The sequence below is a fragment of the Ascaphus truei genome, chromosome 16 (assembly GCF_040206685.1).
Source record: "Ascaphus truei isolate aAscTru1 chromosome 16, aAscTru1.hap1, whole genome shotgun sequence".
NCBI classification, from domain to species: Eukaryota; Metazoa; Chordata; class Amphibia; order Anura; family Ascaphidae; genus Ascaphus; species Ascaphus truei.
In genome coordinates, this window is record NC_134498.1 from 12,880,969 (window position 1) to 12,899,580 (window position 18,612).

Here is an 18,612-nt window from a genome sequence, read left to right on the forward strand (position 1 = left end):
GATACTTTTTATGACCTTGAAAAGGAAAGACAGCAAATAGTTAGCAATTGAGCAGTTTCTTTCTTATGAGCAAAGAACAGAGAACTGCAGACATCTTTTCTGTTAATCTGCAATGGCTGATGAATTATTTAAAAATATGCATCCGCACAAAGGATACAAATTCATGATAGCAGAAGCGATTTTGTCTGCGTCGGGACACAAAGCCAACACGGGCCAAATCTATGATTTGATTAGAGCCAAGTATCCTTATTACCAAGAACCTGGGCATGCGCGAAATTTTAAATCCTCAGTAAGATTCACTTTATCAACTAATGACTGTTTTGAACGTGTGCAGGATAAGCTACAAGACAGGTATGGTTTTTGGAAGCTTGCTAAGGAAAAACATTTCACCGTGAAAGAGGGCACACATATTGTGCTAAATGGCATATTTATTCCTAATGCCAATAGCAATGGATCCGCTACTACTGTTCCGTGTGAATCGATACCTGCTGCAATATCTGCACCCTCCATTCCTGAAACCCACATTGTACAAGAACATAACTACTATGATTATGTACCAAGCCTTTCAGCTGAAAATGCATTGGAATGGGTACCCGAAGAAATGAACCTACCTCCGGACCAATTGTTTGAAGAAAGCTGTGGCGATTCCTATGAGCGCTTCATGGAGGAGATGTGTGTCATACAGGATTCAGCGTTTGGGTCAAGCGTGGATGCAAATGCCTTGTTTTTCTGGAGCGACCAGTTGCAGCCAGACGAAGTGTTAATTCTACAAGAATGGTAAATATAACAATCGTTATGCGTTGACTCTGCGTTTATTTATTTTTTATTTTTTCCGAACCACCATTTTCACTTTAAATGCGTGGATACACCGTAACATTGCAGACTGCATAACATGTTGCGATCACAAACAAATTGTTTCCTATTACAATATAGTAGAACCTGAAAGAGTAGTACACATTGCTGACGGAATAAATATACGTACTTTCCTATCCATTTAAACATATTAGCAACATGTTACCATAACTCTAACACATACCTGTTTTGTTATCATGCAACATCTACAAAATACAAAACCGGGTCCACCACGTATGACGTGGGACCCTTGTCATGTGCCAAGGCGTCCTTAAAAAGGATTACGGATGTAAGTCCCGCCCCCAAACGACATGCGCGCGTCAAAGCCTATTGGCTGTGTTGTTTTGTTATAGTTACGGTAACTGCAGTGTGTCATGCGTGCGGCTCAGTGTTTGTAGGCGTACACTGGGCGTTAGCCGAATGTTAATTGAGTGGGAGGAGTGTTTGCGTGCGCTTCACGCTGCCTTAACATGACGTCACACGTATTGCATTTGCGCATTGTGTTATCGGCCGTGCTTTCTGTCCACACACGTCTGTTTAAAAAGAATACAGATGTACTCGTTTAGAACGAATGTAGTTTCGCCTTCATAGTATTTGAAATAAATATTTTATGGTTAATGGTATTTTCAACATGTATTGAACGCACAACGTACGCATTGTTTTGCGCATGCGCTAACAGTTAGTCGACCCAAGCGTGAAGTGCGTGCGCACACTAAGATGTGCGCGCACATTTTTCAGTATACAGGCAACGTTCACTTCATATACATAGTTATGCCTGCTAATAATTTAATGACAGATTACATAATGATGTACACTTGTAGTTCTAACATATAAGTGACTGACGTGTGTATCTACACAATCATATAGAGCTGTGTAACGCGTTGTCACGGATACATATATAGTAAGGTGCCATCTTTGACCATCATGTGTTTGCTGTATTTCAGAGATGTCGGGGAAGATACAATCGGATCAATGTATGATTTCAGAAGAGTCTACCTTTATATGAGATGATTGTGAGGAGGAGCCACCGACTACTATACTACATATGGAACTAATTTTATATTGCTTGCAGCGCTTATTAACAAACAATTAAAAATGTGATACCCTTATGCCTATATTGCATAAGCACTTAATTAACATAATGATGTTGCAAAAGAGTGCCTCATGAATTTTTATTGAGTGTTCTTTAATTACTACTAGCATTTTATGGCATGGTGTGTTTTATATATAACAACCATTCCCACTCTGCTAACACATTTGTGTATTCTATTGTGTAATGGAACGTATGACTGTCGAAACTATGTAACAATAATAATAATATGAGCATGTTCATGTATAGCGCTGCTAGTTGTACGCAGCGCTTTACAGACACATTTTTCAGGCTGAGGTTCCTGGCCCGTGGAGCGTACAATTTATTTTTTGCCGCCTGAGGCACAGGGAGATAAAGTGACTTGGCCAAGGTCACAAGGAGCCGACACCGGGATTTGAACCAGAACTCCCCTGCTTCAAACTCTCAGTGCCAGTGTGTGTCTTTACTCACTGAGCCACTCCTTCTCCCAATGTAAAGGACACTTACAACCAACTAGCCATTTCTTGTTAAAAATCTCTTGTTACATGGGTATGTTGATAAAATGGTTTGGGACTGTAGCAAATAATGTTATTGCCTAGATGTTGTGGTCCCCTACAATGCATGATGTTCTGAATATTACATCAACATCATGTAATGAAGTACGTTTCTGTGTATATTTCATTAACCTAACTAACTATAGTTTACTGTGTTTATTAAACGTTCTAAAAATAAATAGTACAGTCAATATGATGATATAAGCTACCATAATAAAGCTGCTGTTATCATTTGTCGGTGTTATACATGGATCCTACACAAATTGATACAGACACAAACAGTTGTCTTAAAAAGTGTGCCTATGCTAATGTGCACGTGATTGACGTTTAAATTGTGAGAATACTTGATACTTATCATCATGATAATGATGAAGTGACGTGAATGACATTCCAAATATATTACCAACATTGTCATAGTGGGAAATTAGAAATGCAAAATTACAGTAACATTTGCGACAAAATTGTGGTTTCTGTTAACAGTTTGACACTTGGTACATGTAGGTCACATCCACACACGTGTGACTTATACATACACATGTCACAAATTTAAATTAATGTTGACTATTAATTCCTAGCATTAATAAACAGCTACATTGCTAAATATAAGATGTACTACGCATTGTTGTGATTACAGGCATTCATGCATGGAGTGTTATGATCAGTCAATTGCATCCGTGATGAATGAGCTCCCGTAAGTAAACAAATAAGTACAGTTATCCCCTTTTCTCCAAACACCTCTATATTACATGAATGGAATTTATAAGGAAACATACATAAAATGTGATGAAATGGGAGTAATCATTTTCTAATACAATGCACATGAAACCTCAAGAGTAGCTAAATGCATATACATGATACAGAAAGTACATGTATGTTACATTTGTCTTTAAACCAATATGTTGGGTTTTTACTTCAAATAATTATAGGAAGATTGAGGTAGGCACATCTTATGAGAGATGTCAGCAAATATACATACCATGATCAGTCATACTGGAGATATACCTATAATGCAATGGAACAATATTTAAATTGCAAACATTGACATGCCATCTTCAGTACCGTAAGCAACACAGCAAAGTGTGTATTTGGTGTTAAATGTGCAACACCATGTATATTTAATCACATTCAAAATGTAAAGCAGGCTGGTGTACACATCATATGGATGTACATGTTACACTGCACCAATAACATTGTATGTAAGCATACTGCAAGAATGAATGACTATGCCCATACTATGTGTATTGTGTTAGCATAAGGAACAACACAATGCTAAAATATAACTGCTTTGTTACCCCAGTTGTATTCACATACACACAACTAATGTACAATTTAAGAGGGATTATATAACCTGTGCAACAATAACATACCGGTGCCACATCCCTTTGTGCACACAGCAGAGAAAAGAAAGGTGTGCAACCCATATTCATCTGTGTCCTAACAGAAGGTTATATCAAAAAACATTATTGTTAATATAACATAATTTAACTATAAAAGTAGTACTAGGAACATATATGTTTTTACTTACAAGAAAAAAATGAATTGATGAGATTCTGGCGTGTCTGGCCACCACTGGCTGTTTGTTCATTTTCAGCAGCTACATGGGTGGGATGCTCGTCTACCAAAGGCTCAGCTAGGTCTGATTGTACATTGTGCCTGAGTGCAACATTGTGCAAAATGCAACAGGCAAGGATAATATCAGACACTTTTTGAGGCTTGTATAGAAGAGCCCCACCAATTCTGTCCAGACACCTAAATCTGGTCTTGAGTAGGCCAAATGTCCTCTCTATAACAGATCTTGTAGAGATATGGGCTGCATTGTACCTCTCCTCTGCTTCACTTTGAGGGTTTAGCACCGGAGTCAAGAGCCACGGCCTAATTCCGTATCCCGAGTCACCTATAATCAATGGAGCACACATAAGCTTACATTAGTGATAAGATTCTACAATGCCAACATTCCTAAAGAAAAATGTGTTTTGTGTTAGAACATCTAAATCTGTACTCACCCAGCAGCCAACCATGTTCAAAATGTCCCTCTTCGAACGCATGGAAGACTGAAGAGTTCCTCAGGATAGAGGAATCGTGACTGGAACCAGGGAATTTGGGTACCACATGCATTATCCTCATCGTGGCATCACATACCACCTGTACATTGAGTGAATGGTAGTGCTTACGATTGCAGAAAACATGCTCACTCTGACTAGGTGCAATCAAAGCAACATGTGTGCAATCGATTGCACCCAGCACACATGGTATCCCTGCTATATTATAAAAGCCAGTCCTGACTTCCAGCCACTCTGTCGCCTCTGTAGGAAAATGAATATAATTCCTAGCGCGTCTATTGAGTGCATAGAGAAACTGGGTAAAGGCCCGCGAGAATGTAGATTGCGAGACCCCGCCCACTATGCCCACAGTTGTCTGGAATGACGCGGAAGCAAGATAATGTAATGAGCACAGCATTTTAACAAGCCCAGGGACTGCACGACCTCTGGCTGTCACAAAATCTAAATCTCCCCTTATCTCTTCATAAAGAGGTAAGATTGCTGCTGAACTCAAACGATAGCGACTTACTATCTCCTCCTCACTCATCCCATCTAACAGGGTTCTCTCCCTGTACACACGCGGACGAGCCACAACTTGTCTCCTCTGTCTTCTCCTCTGATCTCCTGTCCCTCTACCTGTCCCTCGGCCTGTCCCTCTCCCTGTCCCTTTCGTATCCGCGTGCCTGTCCCTGTCACTGTCCCTCGGTCTGTCCCTCCCTTGCCCTATATCATTCTCTTGATTAGCAAGCATGTCATAGAAAAGAATGTTCCTCCGTCTCCTAAACAATCGCAACATTTTGAAATGAGTAGCTGTGAATGAGCAGGTAATGGGCGTCCTTTAAATAGGTATGTGATGATGTCAGGTGACATAGTAAAATGCAAGGTGTTACATTAACATAATAAAGTACTTCTGTGCCAAGCTGTGTGCAGTTGATCTTAGAAGTATTTGTTGTGTGTATTCTGCAGGGAATGATGATATTTGCCAATGATGTGACGTGAAGCTTTGTACAAACATTGCTTGAAAATAAATAGTTTAATGTGCAATGCATGTAACACTTCTGAACGCAACAGTCAGTCATGTAATTAGACAAAAAGGCTGAGATTGACGTGGGAAAAGTTTGGTGTAACATGTGTAATTAGCCATGTTATTGTCACATGTTGACAACAATGAATTGTCGTGTGCATATGCATGCATTTCTGTAATGAGGATAGTTGCTATAGAATGAGTTTACAAGGTGTCACAATGATTAATTACTGTACATGTGTGTAGAAGTTAGGTTGAAGTGCTTGTAATGCAACGGTTACAATGTAAACATGCAATGTGATTGAGCGTCCAATAAGTGACGTCATGAAAATAGGGAGGACCAAAACTAGATGTAAACATGAGAATAAAGATGTACATGAACGTTTAAAGATGCGTCACACATTACAAGCATTGTGTAATGTAAAGGAACATGAATATACGGTGTATGTGTGACATGTGTGACATGTGTAACATCATGTAAATAATTGTCGCTCAGTTCAGTAAAATGTGTGATATGATGTGAGGTTCTCCTTTAAGAGTTGAGTATAGGATTTTCCCTTGACACATCATCACATGATGAGTAATGTGACACGCAAATGCTGAAAACATGTAAAAGTACAATGTTATGCAAATAATACACGTCAGCTGTGACACAATGCAGGGAATGCCCCCCACACTGTAATGCAAATGACGTTTGTATTGTGAGCAATGAAACGTAAACAGTACTATACTGTTATACGTCCCCGCTCCATTGACTCCATTGATGTACAGAAGAGTTTTTTTTTCTAAGTGCCGTTCCGGCAGCCTTAGCGATCGTTCTCCCCTCCAACCTGCCAACTTTAGTTGGCGGGAGAAATTGGCCATAACATCTCAATTTGGTAGTGCAGATCAGCCCCGATAAGCTGATTTTGGTTCTTGAATCCAGCCGATTTAAAAAAGTGCCGATCAGTGGCGAAAACAGGCTTATCGGCAGCCGACTGGCCATAACAAAATTATCGGCTACGAAACCTGCCGAAATCAAGCACTTATCGGCGCTTACTGAATCTCAAACCCAATTTTGGCTATAAAATGCCGAAAAAATCCTTATCAACGCTTACTGCATGAGGCCCTTAATCTCTAACCTCTCCGGTACAACTGCTGCAAAACCTGGCAATAAGAAAAGGAAAATCCGTCATGTAAAGCTGGGAGTTGGGGCACTTCTTGTGATTTTACTTCACTGATATTGGTACTGTATAAGATAAAGACAACCTCCAGAACTACAGACCAATTACGTCGCCCAGCCTAGATAAACAGGATTTCGTAGTGAATACAACACAATGGGCCACATCCAAGTCGTAGAAGTAATAAATACGATTGACCACTGAGCTTAGGATTCGTAGACTACGAACAATCATTTGATTCTATCTACACCTCAGCAGTCTAAAATCCATAAAGAAGACAAAGTGATGAAGAAGTGAACATTGATATTATAAAGAATATTTACGAGAATGCTCCATCAGCTATTAGATTACGTGAAGATATAAGCAAGATAAGGATCAGCAAGGGAGTGTGATAGGGAGGCACCATGTCACCCAAACTTTCAGAGAAACACGAAGAATTGTTCAGGACATTATATATAAGAAAAAGAAATCAAAAGCAACTGTGACTACTTGAGTCACCTATGATTTGCAGATTACATTGTTATTTTTGCAACAGCAATACTTCATCCTCCAGGACAGAGTAAAAAAAGAGTAAAAGAGGAAGAGGTGTAGAATGAGCAGGATACAGAGGGGATGCCTTCACAAATGGAAGCCACCATCTTAAAATAGTCAGTAAATTCCTGAGGTAAAATGGAAGAAGAAAAGTAGTTAGATGGTGGTCAGAGTAGAAAGTCGAATACAGAGAGGGAGCGTGGGCTAGACGAAGTGGGGTATGTACAGCATGAAAGGACGATAGGTCAGAATTGTACTTCATGATAAGGTTGTTGGGTCAGTACAGTAGCAGAGAGGAGAGGGAGGAGGGCAAAGTGGAGTTGAGAGTCGTTAGCTTAATGAAATGCAGGTCTCTGCAGAACTGAGGGGTAAATGGAGGCGAAGAACAGGAGAATTAAGAGAGAGTAAATGAGATGAAGTGATGGTCAGAGAGAGGAAAGGGGAGAATAGAGAAATGAAGAGAGAAGCTTCTACATTATATTCGCATTTAAGGCCTCAGAGCACAGACAGAATACACTGGTCACGCTGTGGAAGGTGCCCTTGAAAAATTGTTTTGTTTTTTGTCCAATGTGCTCCATTGATGGTCAGAGACCCATAACTCTGCATTTACAACCTTTATACTTGTTTGAGAGCCATATTTCTCCTGTAACTCTGCTGCATGTGGCTTGTTTCAGAATAATCAGCACACTCAGGGACTTCCTATGAGAAGCAACTAAACCTGAATATTCCCTAAAGGTGACCATACTACTCGTAACAAAATAACCTTTCTGTACACAAAAGTGTGAGGATCAGGCGCAGGCTCTGCCTCGTGACATTTCCTGTGATTTTTCCGGTGTTGTCAGGATAGGGCGACGGCTCCACCCCTGTGAAGCTCTGGTCACCTGATAGGCGCCAGCTTTGTTCCTGCCTGCTGTGCAGCTCTACACCTGATTGGCTCTTCCTGCTTTTTAGGCTCAGCCTTTCCACCAGGAAGTTGGCTGAGAATAATCACTTGTTACGTCGTGCTGATGGCAAGCACTCTGTCTCGCCTTGTCCTGCCCGACTTCGCTGACCTCTCTAATCTTCGACCTCAGCTAGTGACCCCTACGACCGCACCTCTCCTACCCCAACCCATCTACCCACGACTACGAACCTGCACACCGGACAAGGTCTCGTGGCTCCAGGTCAGTGTTTCCAAATCCCCACCTCGGCATCGTGGGTCTGTCCTGCTGCGGAGAGCACCCGTTACATTATGCTCAGCCCCGCAAACACGAAGCCCTCTGAGGCGGGTCGAATCCTGACATCGCACGCCAACCTGTTCAAAAGACTGCACCAGCACCTGGACCAAAATGACAAACGTATGGCTCAGATCCAGGCTATGGTACAATCCACAACAGACCAGGTACAGCGACTAATGCCATTTCCCCAGCAGCGGCTGTCCCGGAACCAAGCCCCATCCACATTGCTTCCGAACTACGATTTCCTACACGTAACTGCTTTGGCGGAGACCTACTCAGCTGTCGCGGGTTCTAAAACCAATATTTTATTCCGTTGAAACTGGCACCTTCCTGGTTTGTATATCAGTGATCAAAAGTGGCATATATCAGGTCACCGTTAACTGATGCAAGCCTTGCTTGGGCATCACCTATCTGGGAGCAAAGACCAGATCTCACAAGTAACTTATCTTTATTCACACGAACTCCGTAGGGTCTTCGACACTTTAGGACGCAAGGACACAGTCGAGTACCGGACTCTCGCCGCATTGAACAGATGGAATGATGAAGCACTGGTACTGGTATTCTGGCAAGGCCTTGCTGAGAATCTCAAGGACGAACTCTCTGTGCTGGAATAACCTACAGAATTAGAGGATCTCATCGCTCTATGCATCTGCATGGACCAGCGTCTACAGGAGAGTAAAGCAGAGAAAACTCAGCGCAGAGGAGGTACTCGTTCTCTCCAGAGTCACTCTGCAGTTCCCGTTACAGAATTCCTCAGAACCTGAAGAATCTATGCAGCTCGGTGGTAGCAAGTTATCTGCCAGCGAAAAGCAGCGCAGGCGCAGTTCTGGGCTCTGTTTGTATTGCAGTATCGTCGGATACCAGGCTCTCCTTTGCCCCAATAAAAATCGGGAAAATGCCAAATCCCAGTGAGAACCAGCAGAATCACACAGGGAGTATTACATCATTCTCCCTCCGGCCTACCTACTAGGTTGCTGCTATCTAGCAAATTAACTGGGAAATCCTTCTTGGTAAAGACTAGGGCCTTTCTGGACTACGGGTCAGGCGGCAAATTTATCGATCAGGGTTTTCATGTTGAGACATCAAATCCCGTTGGTACAAAGAAAATCTCTTGTAGGACTGGAGGCAGACCTCTACAGCCAGCATTCATTACCATAGAGTCGGCTCTGTTACAGTTTGAGACGGCTGCAGATTATACGGAAGAGATTCATCTGGACGTTATCAACTCCCCCACTGTTGATGTCATTCTAGGATTGCTGTGCAAAAAAAGAAAAATGTGCCTATAGCGCAAGTGCAATGAATAAATATAGTGTAAAATAAACACTACTAGTGTGTACCAAAATCTCATATACCTATAAGATAGGCTGCCAGGACAAATGAGATCAATACAAATCACACACAGATAAAAAACAAAAAATAGTCCGGCGCCTAAAAGGGTTGGTGGGAGTTTTTTGACGAATCTGGACAATCTGCAGAGTGTCGAACGGTTTGTGCAGAACGAAGCGGCAAGTGAGTCACACTTCCGCATGTGTGCGCGCAACCAAGGAAACGCTCGGGAACGGTATACAGGACTTTTGAGTGCAGGCAGAGTTGCGAGGCTCGACCCAGGCGGTGGCATCAACAGTGACTCACCAGAGTGGCGGCGTATGCGACGGCGGGACCGGCCATCTGTGGAAGGAACAACCAAAGTCCCGGTTTTGATATCCGCCTATTGGGAAAGAGTTTACCAACCATGCCTTCAAAATCCTACTTGTTGTAAGTAGGTTTTCAATTTTTACACTACTGGAACGGAGTTCTCACGTCATCACTCCCTGTATACGATATAATTCTTTTTATGTGTATTTGATTAAATTTGTCATTTTTGGCTCATCAATAGGTGTTGTTTAGTTTAGTGTTAGTTGGTCTGTTTGGAGTTTAGTGTTTGTTGGTCTAGTTTGTATTGTTTGTTTGTCCTATCAACAGTTTTATAGTTATACACTATGATTGCCCTCTGGTTTTTTTTCTCCACATATTATGAGACAACCTTCAAGATCCACCTGAAGACCCCCAGTTCAACAGGACTGAACATTGTATATGGTCAGATATTTCTAGGATTGCTGTGGCTTCAACTTCATAATCATCTTGTTGATTGGACAGAGTCTTGACTTGTCCATGGGCGTCCTCGCTGTCTAAAGAACTGTTCCATACCATCGCAAACTCTGTCTGGAATTTCTTTGCTGTCCGAGGTGAATCCCGACCTACCCAGTATCTACTCCATCTTTCAGGATGAATGCGATACAGTGCCCGAGCCATATTGGGGAATTGTAAACTGTCAGCTCTGCAACCCAATCATGGCAGAAACACTGTTTTGTGTTAAAACTGTATAAGTTTGTCTTATTACTCCAGGAGTGTTAAGCAGCGGACATTTCCCTGCTTCAGCACAGACCAGAATAGTAAGGGGAATGAATTACATTCAGATCCCCCGGTATATGCCCGAGAACCCCAGAACCAGGGTGGCTGAGGGGTACAGCTGAGACAAAACAGCCGAGACTTATATATATTTTGTGGTAATTTTGGGGGGTTTCTGAAAGCTTGCTGGGTATCTATGTTTGTTAAGTTTGTCCAGCTGGTCTCAGCTGTTTTGGAGGTTAGTGGCTCCTCCCATCCAGGGTTTAAAGCTCTCCCCTCCCCACTGTCCAGGTAAGCAGGTTTTCTTTTCATGTAGCTGGTTGCGACAGGCTCAATGCCAGGACCACCCTTCCTCTAATTATAGAGGTAAATAAGGATTTTAATCAGTTAGTGTTAGGACCTGCGATATTATGGTCATGCCTTGAAAGTGGCTCACAGGCTTATTGTAACACCTGTATGCCCGCTGACCTGGCCAGTCCCCAGTACTGAGGTGGGAAGGGTTTTACCACGCACCCACAGCAGTGAGGGCGTGCCCGGAGTGTGGTATGGCGTTGCCGGGCCTGTAGAAAGATGGTTAGTTATACTTGCAACGCCTCGGGATTCAGAGTAAGGATAGTGATGTCCGTGTGCCAGAGTCCAGGGGTACAGAGAGCAGGATCGTAATGTTCGTAAGCCAGAATCCAAGGATAACAGAAGTCAGCAAGGTCGTGTCCGTAAGCAGGGTTCCAGGGCAGTAGAGAGCAGGATAATCCAGTACAAGCAGAGTCAAGCCAGGGAAATCCAGGGGTAAGCAGGAGCAGGAACAGAAGCTGGAAAACACAGGAGAGCCAAGCATAGGACTGCACACACAGAGGTTGCAAAGAACTATGCAGAGCAATGAGTGAGAGGACAGACAGGGGTTATAAAGGAGGGAACACCAATGGGAGAGAGAGGAGGAGCAGAGGTGGAGTGAGAGGCAGCAGGGATAGGTGAGAAGGAGAGAAGGAGGAGACAGGTGAGGCAGAGAGGGAGATAGCTTGTAAAGCATGAGAGGAGGAGTGTGCGCGCGCCCTCAGTAAGGTTACAGTGTGCGCGCACAGGCTGTGCCAAGAGGCGCGCGGAGCGCCGCGGGAGCACCCGCCGAGGGCGGAGGAAGAACCGGAGGAGGGTCTGCAGGAGGTAAGGGGACCGGAGCAGGAGCAGAGGGAGACCGTGAGCGGGGAGCACTATAAAGGGAAACGGGAGAGTGAGAAGGCGCGCGTGCCCTGCGGGGAACGGGCGCAGACGCTGGGAGAGCGTCAGGGACTGCCGCAGAGGGACGGATGCGGGAGGAGGAAGGGAGAACAGAACGGGGAGGCAAGGAAGGGACATGAGAGGCAGGAGGAAGCGCAGCGCCAGGGACACATGGAGGGGAAGGAATACCCTGAACCGTCATAGGATCGATCTCCGGGCGATCCAGCCATGGCTTCTGGGGAAATTTCAGATGGAATTGCCGGAGGAGTTTGGGAGCATGGATGTGACGTGCTGGAACCCATGAATGTTCTTCTGGACCATACCCCTTCCAATGGACGAGAAATTGGAGTTTGTTTCTGGACCAACGAGAGTCGATTAAAGAGTGAATTTCGTACTCTTGTTGTCCAAGGGTAGTCACTGAATTGGGTTTTCGGGAAGGATCCGGGAAGTGCGAGCTCTGGATGAACGGTTTGAGTAAAGATACATGGAATACAGAAGGAATCCTCATGGTGGGAGGCAGTGCTAAACGGTAGGCGACCGGGTTGATCTTTTCTATAATCTTGAAAGGACCCAAAAATCTTGGAGATAATTTAGGAGATGGAGTCTTGAGCCTAATATTCTTTGAGGACAACCACACTCTGTCACCGGGTTTGAACGAAGGACCCGGTTGGCGACATCGATCTGCCTTAGTCTTTTGTTTTGAGACGGCAGTTTGTAGAGACTTAAGGATCCTCTTCCAAGAATTCTGAAGGGTCATAACATGGGAGTCCGCTGCGGGAACGCCAGAAGGGGGGGAGGAGAGGGGAAGACTGCTAGCATGAAAACCGAAATTGATGAAAAAAGGAGATTATTGTGTAGATTCATTCTTAAGAGAGTTGATAGCAAATTCGGCCCACGGGAACAGGTCCACCCAGTTGTCTTGCGACTCGGATACGAAACATCTGAGATACTGCTCTAAGGTCTGATTCATCCTTTCAGTCTGACCATTGGTCTGAGGGTGATATCCAGAAGAAAAAAAAGAAGAGAAATCCCAAGTCTCTGGGAAAACGCACGCCAGAACTTAGAGATGAATTGAGAACCTCTGTCAGAGACAATTGAAATGGGAACGCTATGTAATCTGAAAATTTCCTTGGAAAAAATATCGGCCAAAGTAGCAGAATTAGGAAGACCCTTGAGGGGAATAAAGTGTGAGTGTTTAGAAAATCTGTCTACCATGACATGAATGGTATTCATTCCCTTAGAGTTGGGAAGTTCGACAATGAAGTCCATAGAGATGTGTTTCCAAGGTTGCTCCGAGATGGGAAGAGGCAGGAGAAGACCCGAAGGTTTTGTGATGGGCAGATTTACTAGTGAAATCAAAAATGTCCTTGTTCATCTTAGGCCACCAAAATGTCCGTTTAATAAGATCTGTTGTCCTCCTTGAAGCCTGGATGACCGGCCGATCTAGAAGAATGTCCCCAAAGTAAGATCTTGTGGCGAAATCGAGGAGCGTCCCTCTGGTACCCTGAACCTGCTGGGAATGTGAACCTGGGCCTTGTTGATTTCATCCAACACATCAAAATTATTGGCAGAGATTATGCACTTGGCAGGAAGAATAGGTTCAGTGGACTCATTGGATTCGTTCTCCGAGGCGAACTGGCGAGAGAGAGCGTCCGCTTTGATGTTTTTGGTACCTGAAATATACAAAATGGTATAGTTGAAACGGGAAAAAAAAAGAGAGACCAACGGGCCTGACGGGATCCTAATCGTCGAGCCCCCTAGATATACAGCAAATTTTTGTGGTCGGTGAGGATGGCAATAGATTCCTTGGTGCCCTCTAAAAGATGCCGCCACTCCTGAAGAGCCAATTTAATGGCCAATAGCTCACAGTTCCCAACATCATAATTTCTCCCGGCAGACGAGAATTTCCGAGAAAAAAAACCACAGGGATGGAGTTTTTCTTGGGGAGAGGATCTCTGAGAAAGAACTGCACCTGCTCCCACATCCGAGGCGTCAACTTCCAATGTGAAGGGAAGAGAGGTATCCGGGTGACGTAGAATGGGTGCAGAGACGAAGGCTTTTTTGAGAAACTCGAATGCGTCAATGGCTTCGGGAGACCAAGACGTGGTGTCGGCACCTTTTTTGTCAAGGCAGTGATGGGGAGAGCAATGGAAGAAAAATTACGGATGAATTTCCTGTAATAATTGGCAAAGCCGAGGAAACGCTGCACGGCCTTGAGAGAATTTGGCAGCGGCCAGTCGAGAACAGACTTCAGTTTCTCTGAGTCCATAGAAAAACCCTGGTTGGAGATAATATAGCCTTGGAAGGCAGTAGAGGTCTGGTGGAACAAACATTTCTCCATCTTGGCGTATAGGCGGTTAGCACGAAGCCTAGAAAGCACTGGTTTGGTATGGTGAATGTGTTCCTCTTAGTTTTTAGAAAAAATGAAAATGTCATCCAAGTATACGATAACAAATGTTCCCAATACATCCTGGAAAATGTCGTTCATGAACTCCTGGAAGACAGCAGGAGCATTGCATAAACCAAAGGGCATTACTAGATACTCAAAATGTTCAGATCGCGTATTAAACTCGGTTTTCCACTCGTCCCCCTCCCTTATGGAATGAGGTTATAGGCGCCTCTTAAATTGAGCTTGGAGAAGATAGAGGCTTCTTGGAGACAATCGAAAAGTTCAGAGATTAAGGGAAGGGGGTACCGATTCTTTACCGTGATTTTGTTGAGTCCACGAAAGTCGATACAAAGTCTTAGCGATCCTCCTTCTTCACGAAGAAGAAGCCTGCCCCAGCGGGGGAGGTAGAATTGCGGATGGATCCTTTCTCCAAGTTTTCTTGGATATAAGACGTCATGGCTTCGGTTTCTGGAACGGACAAAGGGTAAGACTTCGACTTCGGGAGGATGGTTCCTGGAATTAAATCGATAGGACAATCGTATGGACGATGGGGAGGCAGAACTTCAGCCTGTACTTTGTTGAACACATCCAGGAACTCATGATACACGGACGGAAGAATTGAGAGATTCGAAGGAACGAAATCCAAACCGGCGAGCACCGCAAAAGGAGGAGCCGTAGAGACTGATTCAGCGGAGGAAGGCCACTGGATAGGCAAGGTGCCGGTCCAATCAATGCATGGATTGTGGAGTTGCAGCCAAGGCAATGAACGGTGGGAGAATGGACGATATCAAAAACTATTACCTCTTTTTGGCCGTCGGCCAAGGTCAAAGTGAGAGGAATGGACTCCCAGATGATGAATGCTGGCTGGAGCGGGCGACCGTCGATGGCCTCAAGACCTATGGTTGCTTTTCTCTTGACCAGAGGAATTTGGTTCTCAGAGGCGAAGGCATGATCCAGGAAGTTACCGCCAGATCCAGAGTCAATGAAAGCTTCTACTTCCAGTAGGAGGTCAGGACCCGCCAGCGTAGCAGGAAGCATGAACTTCTTTGGGAGATTCTCAGGGAGAGAGGGGCGAGAAGAAACAGTACCCAGTAGAAGCCCCTCTACCTTTACTGGGTGTTCCAGTTTCCCGGCTTCAGGGAACAGTTCTGGAGGCGATGTTCCGAAGAACCACAGTAGAAACAGAGTCCCTTCTGACGGCGTCGCATTCTCTCTGCGGCCCGAAGTTGTTGGCCACCGATTTGCATCGGATCTGGGGCGTCCAATGCCAGGAGAGGCAAAGAGGGCGACCTGTGAGAGACAACAGGGGAAGAAAGAGAACGAGAACAGTGTCTCTCATGCCGTCGTTCCTGGGTGCGTTGGTCTATACGTATACTGAGAGCGATCAGTTCCTCCAGGGAGGAAGGCCGGGCATGAGTAGCAAGATCATCCTTCTAGGTGTCAGAGAGACCGTGCCAGTATGCGAGTGCCTCATAATTCCATTGAGTCTCCGCGGCGAGGGTACGGAACTCGATTGCGTACTTGGCAGCAGATCTTCGAGCCTGCGAGATATGAAAGAGACAGAATGCGTCCATCTCCCGTCGTGCGGGAGTGTCAAACACTTGCTGGCATTCACGCCTAAATTTAGGGTAATCTTGGGTTAATTCAGTCTTATGTTCCCAGAGGGGAGAAGCCCAAGCGAGGGCGTCACCGGTAAGCAAGGGGTAAATGTAAGCCACCTTAGAGCGGCCGGTAGGAAACTGAGAGGGAGACATTTCGAATTGCACCTCGCATTGGTTTAGGAATCCGCGGCAAGCGAGGGGGTCCCCATCATACCGGTTAGGCGGTGGAATACGGGGTCCAGCATTACCATAAGTCATAGCAACAGGGGGTGACGGAGCTACTGGAGTTTCCTGAACAGAGAGGTTAGACAGTTGCTGGCAAATAGTGGTCAGCTGGTTGCTCACAAATTGTAACTGTTCCAAAGAAACACCTTGGCCCACCTCAGGGGGGGTCTGCATTTGTTGGGCTCTGCATAATGTAACGCCTGTATGCCCGCAGACCTGGCCAGTCCCCAGTACTGAGGTGGGAAGGGTTTTACCACGCACCCACAGCAGTGAGGGTGTGCCCGGAGTGTGGTAGTGCGTTGCCGGGCCTGTAGAAAGATGGTTAGTTATACTTGCAACCCTTGGGATTCAGAGTAAGGATAGCGATGTCCGTGTGCCAGAGTCCAGGGGTACATAGAGCAGGATCGTAATGTTCGTAAGCCAGAGTCCATGGATAACAGAAGTCAGCAAGGTCGTGTCCGTAAGCAGGGTTCAAGGGCAGTAGAGAGCAGGGTAATCCAGTACAAGCAGAGGTCAAGCCAGGGAAATCCAGGGGTAAGCAGGAGCAGGAACAGAAGCTGGAAAACACAGGAGAGCCAAGCATAGAGACTGCACACACAGAGGGTACAAAGAACTATGCAGAGCAATGAGTGAGAGGACAGACAGGGGTTATAAAGGAGGGAACACCAATGGGAGAGAGAGGAGGAGCAGAGGGTGGAGTGAGAGGCAGCAGGGATAGGTGAGAAGGAGAGAGGGAGGAGACAGGTGAGGCAGAAAGGGAGATAGCTTGTAAAGCATGAGAGGAGGAGCCAGAGGTCTGGGAAGGCCTACAAGAGGAGCGTGTGCGCGCGCCCTCTGTAAGGTTAGAGTGCGCGCACACAGGCTGTGTCAAGAGGCGTGCGGAGCGCCGCAGGGGCTCCTGCCGAGGGTGGAGGGAGAACCGGAGGGTCTGCAGGAGGTAAGGGGACCGGAGCAGAGGGAGAGTGTGAGCGGGGAGCACTGTAAAGGGAAATGGGAGAGTGAGAAGGCGTGCGTGCCCTGCGGGGAACGCGCGCAGACGCTGGGAGAGCGTCAGGGACTGCCGCAGAGGGACGGGTGCGGGAGGAGGAAGGGAGAACAGAACGGGGAGGCAAGGAAGGGACATGAGAGGCAGGAGGAAGCGCAGCGCCAGGGACACATGGAGGGGAAGGAATCCCCTGAACCGTCACACTTATACGCTTTGGCCAAAGGGTTAACTAAATTACCCTTTTTTATAAGCGATATATAGGTATATCACTGTGTATTTTTGTCACATTGGATGTTGCTCTGGACTACTTTATTTCTTGTTTTATACAATTAGCCCCGCCCAGTAGCACCCTTATGACACTTATACACATACAGGCATACCCCGGTTTAAGGACACTCAATTTAAGTACACACGCGAGTAAGGACATCGCCCAATAGGCAAACGGCAGCTTGCGCATGCGCCTGTCAGCACGTCCTGAACAGCTCCCTACCTGTACCGAGGATGTGCGCAAGCAGGGAGACTATAGAGCAGGCCTGCACAACTCGTAAAGTGAGAAGGGCCGAACTGCTCCAAGGAAAAAAAATTGGGCCGCACGGGTAAAATCATCATCATCACCATCATCATCACCATCATCATCTCTCCTCCAGCACCTCATCATCATCATCCTCATATCTCCGCCCAGCACCCCTCATCATCATCCTCATATCTCCCCCAGAACCCCTAACCATCAACCTTTGCGATACTCCCCATCTATCTCTCATACCCCAATCTCCTCCCCTCACCCACACACATAATACTCCCCATCCACATCAAACACACAATAACCCCCTGCACACCACACACATCCCACCCCCCTGCACCTCACATCACTCTCCCCCCTGCACCTCACATCACTCTCCCCCCTGCACCTCACATCACTCTCCCCCCATGCACCTCAAATCACCCCCTTGCACCTCACATCACTCTCCCCCTTGCACCTCACATCACTCTCCCCCTTGCACCTCACATCACTCTCCCCCCTGCACCTCACATCACTCAAATCACCCCCCCTGCACCTCCAATCACCCCCCTGCACCTCCAATCACCCCCCCTGCACCTCCAATCACCCCCCCTGCACCTCCAATCACCCCCCCTGCACCTCCAATCACCCCCCCCCTGCACCTCCAATCACTCCCCCTGCACTTCCAATCACCCCCCCTGCACCTCCAATCACCCCCTGCACCTCCAATGACCCTCCGCTGCACCTCCAATGACCCGCCCCTGCACCTCCAATGACCCCCCTTGCACCTCCAATGACCCCCCTTGCACCTCCAATGACCCCCCTTGCACCTCCAATGACCCCCCTTGCACCTCCAATGACCCCCCT

General features: G+C 45.9%; 1 protein-coding gene across 1 annotated transcript in view; it reads right to left on the reverse strand.

The window, feature by feature from the left end:
• The window catches only part of LOC142467289 (uncharacterized), a 69,204-nt gene that overhangs the window by 18,853 nt on the left and 31,739 nt on the right, over nt 1–18,612 (reverse strand). The gene's annotated exons all lie outside the window — the stretch shown is intronic.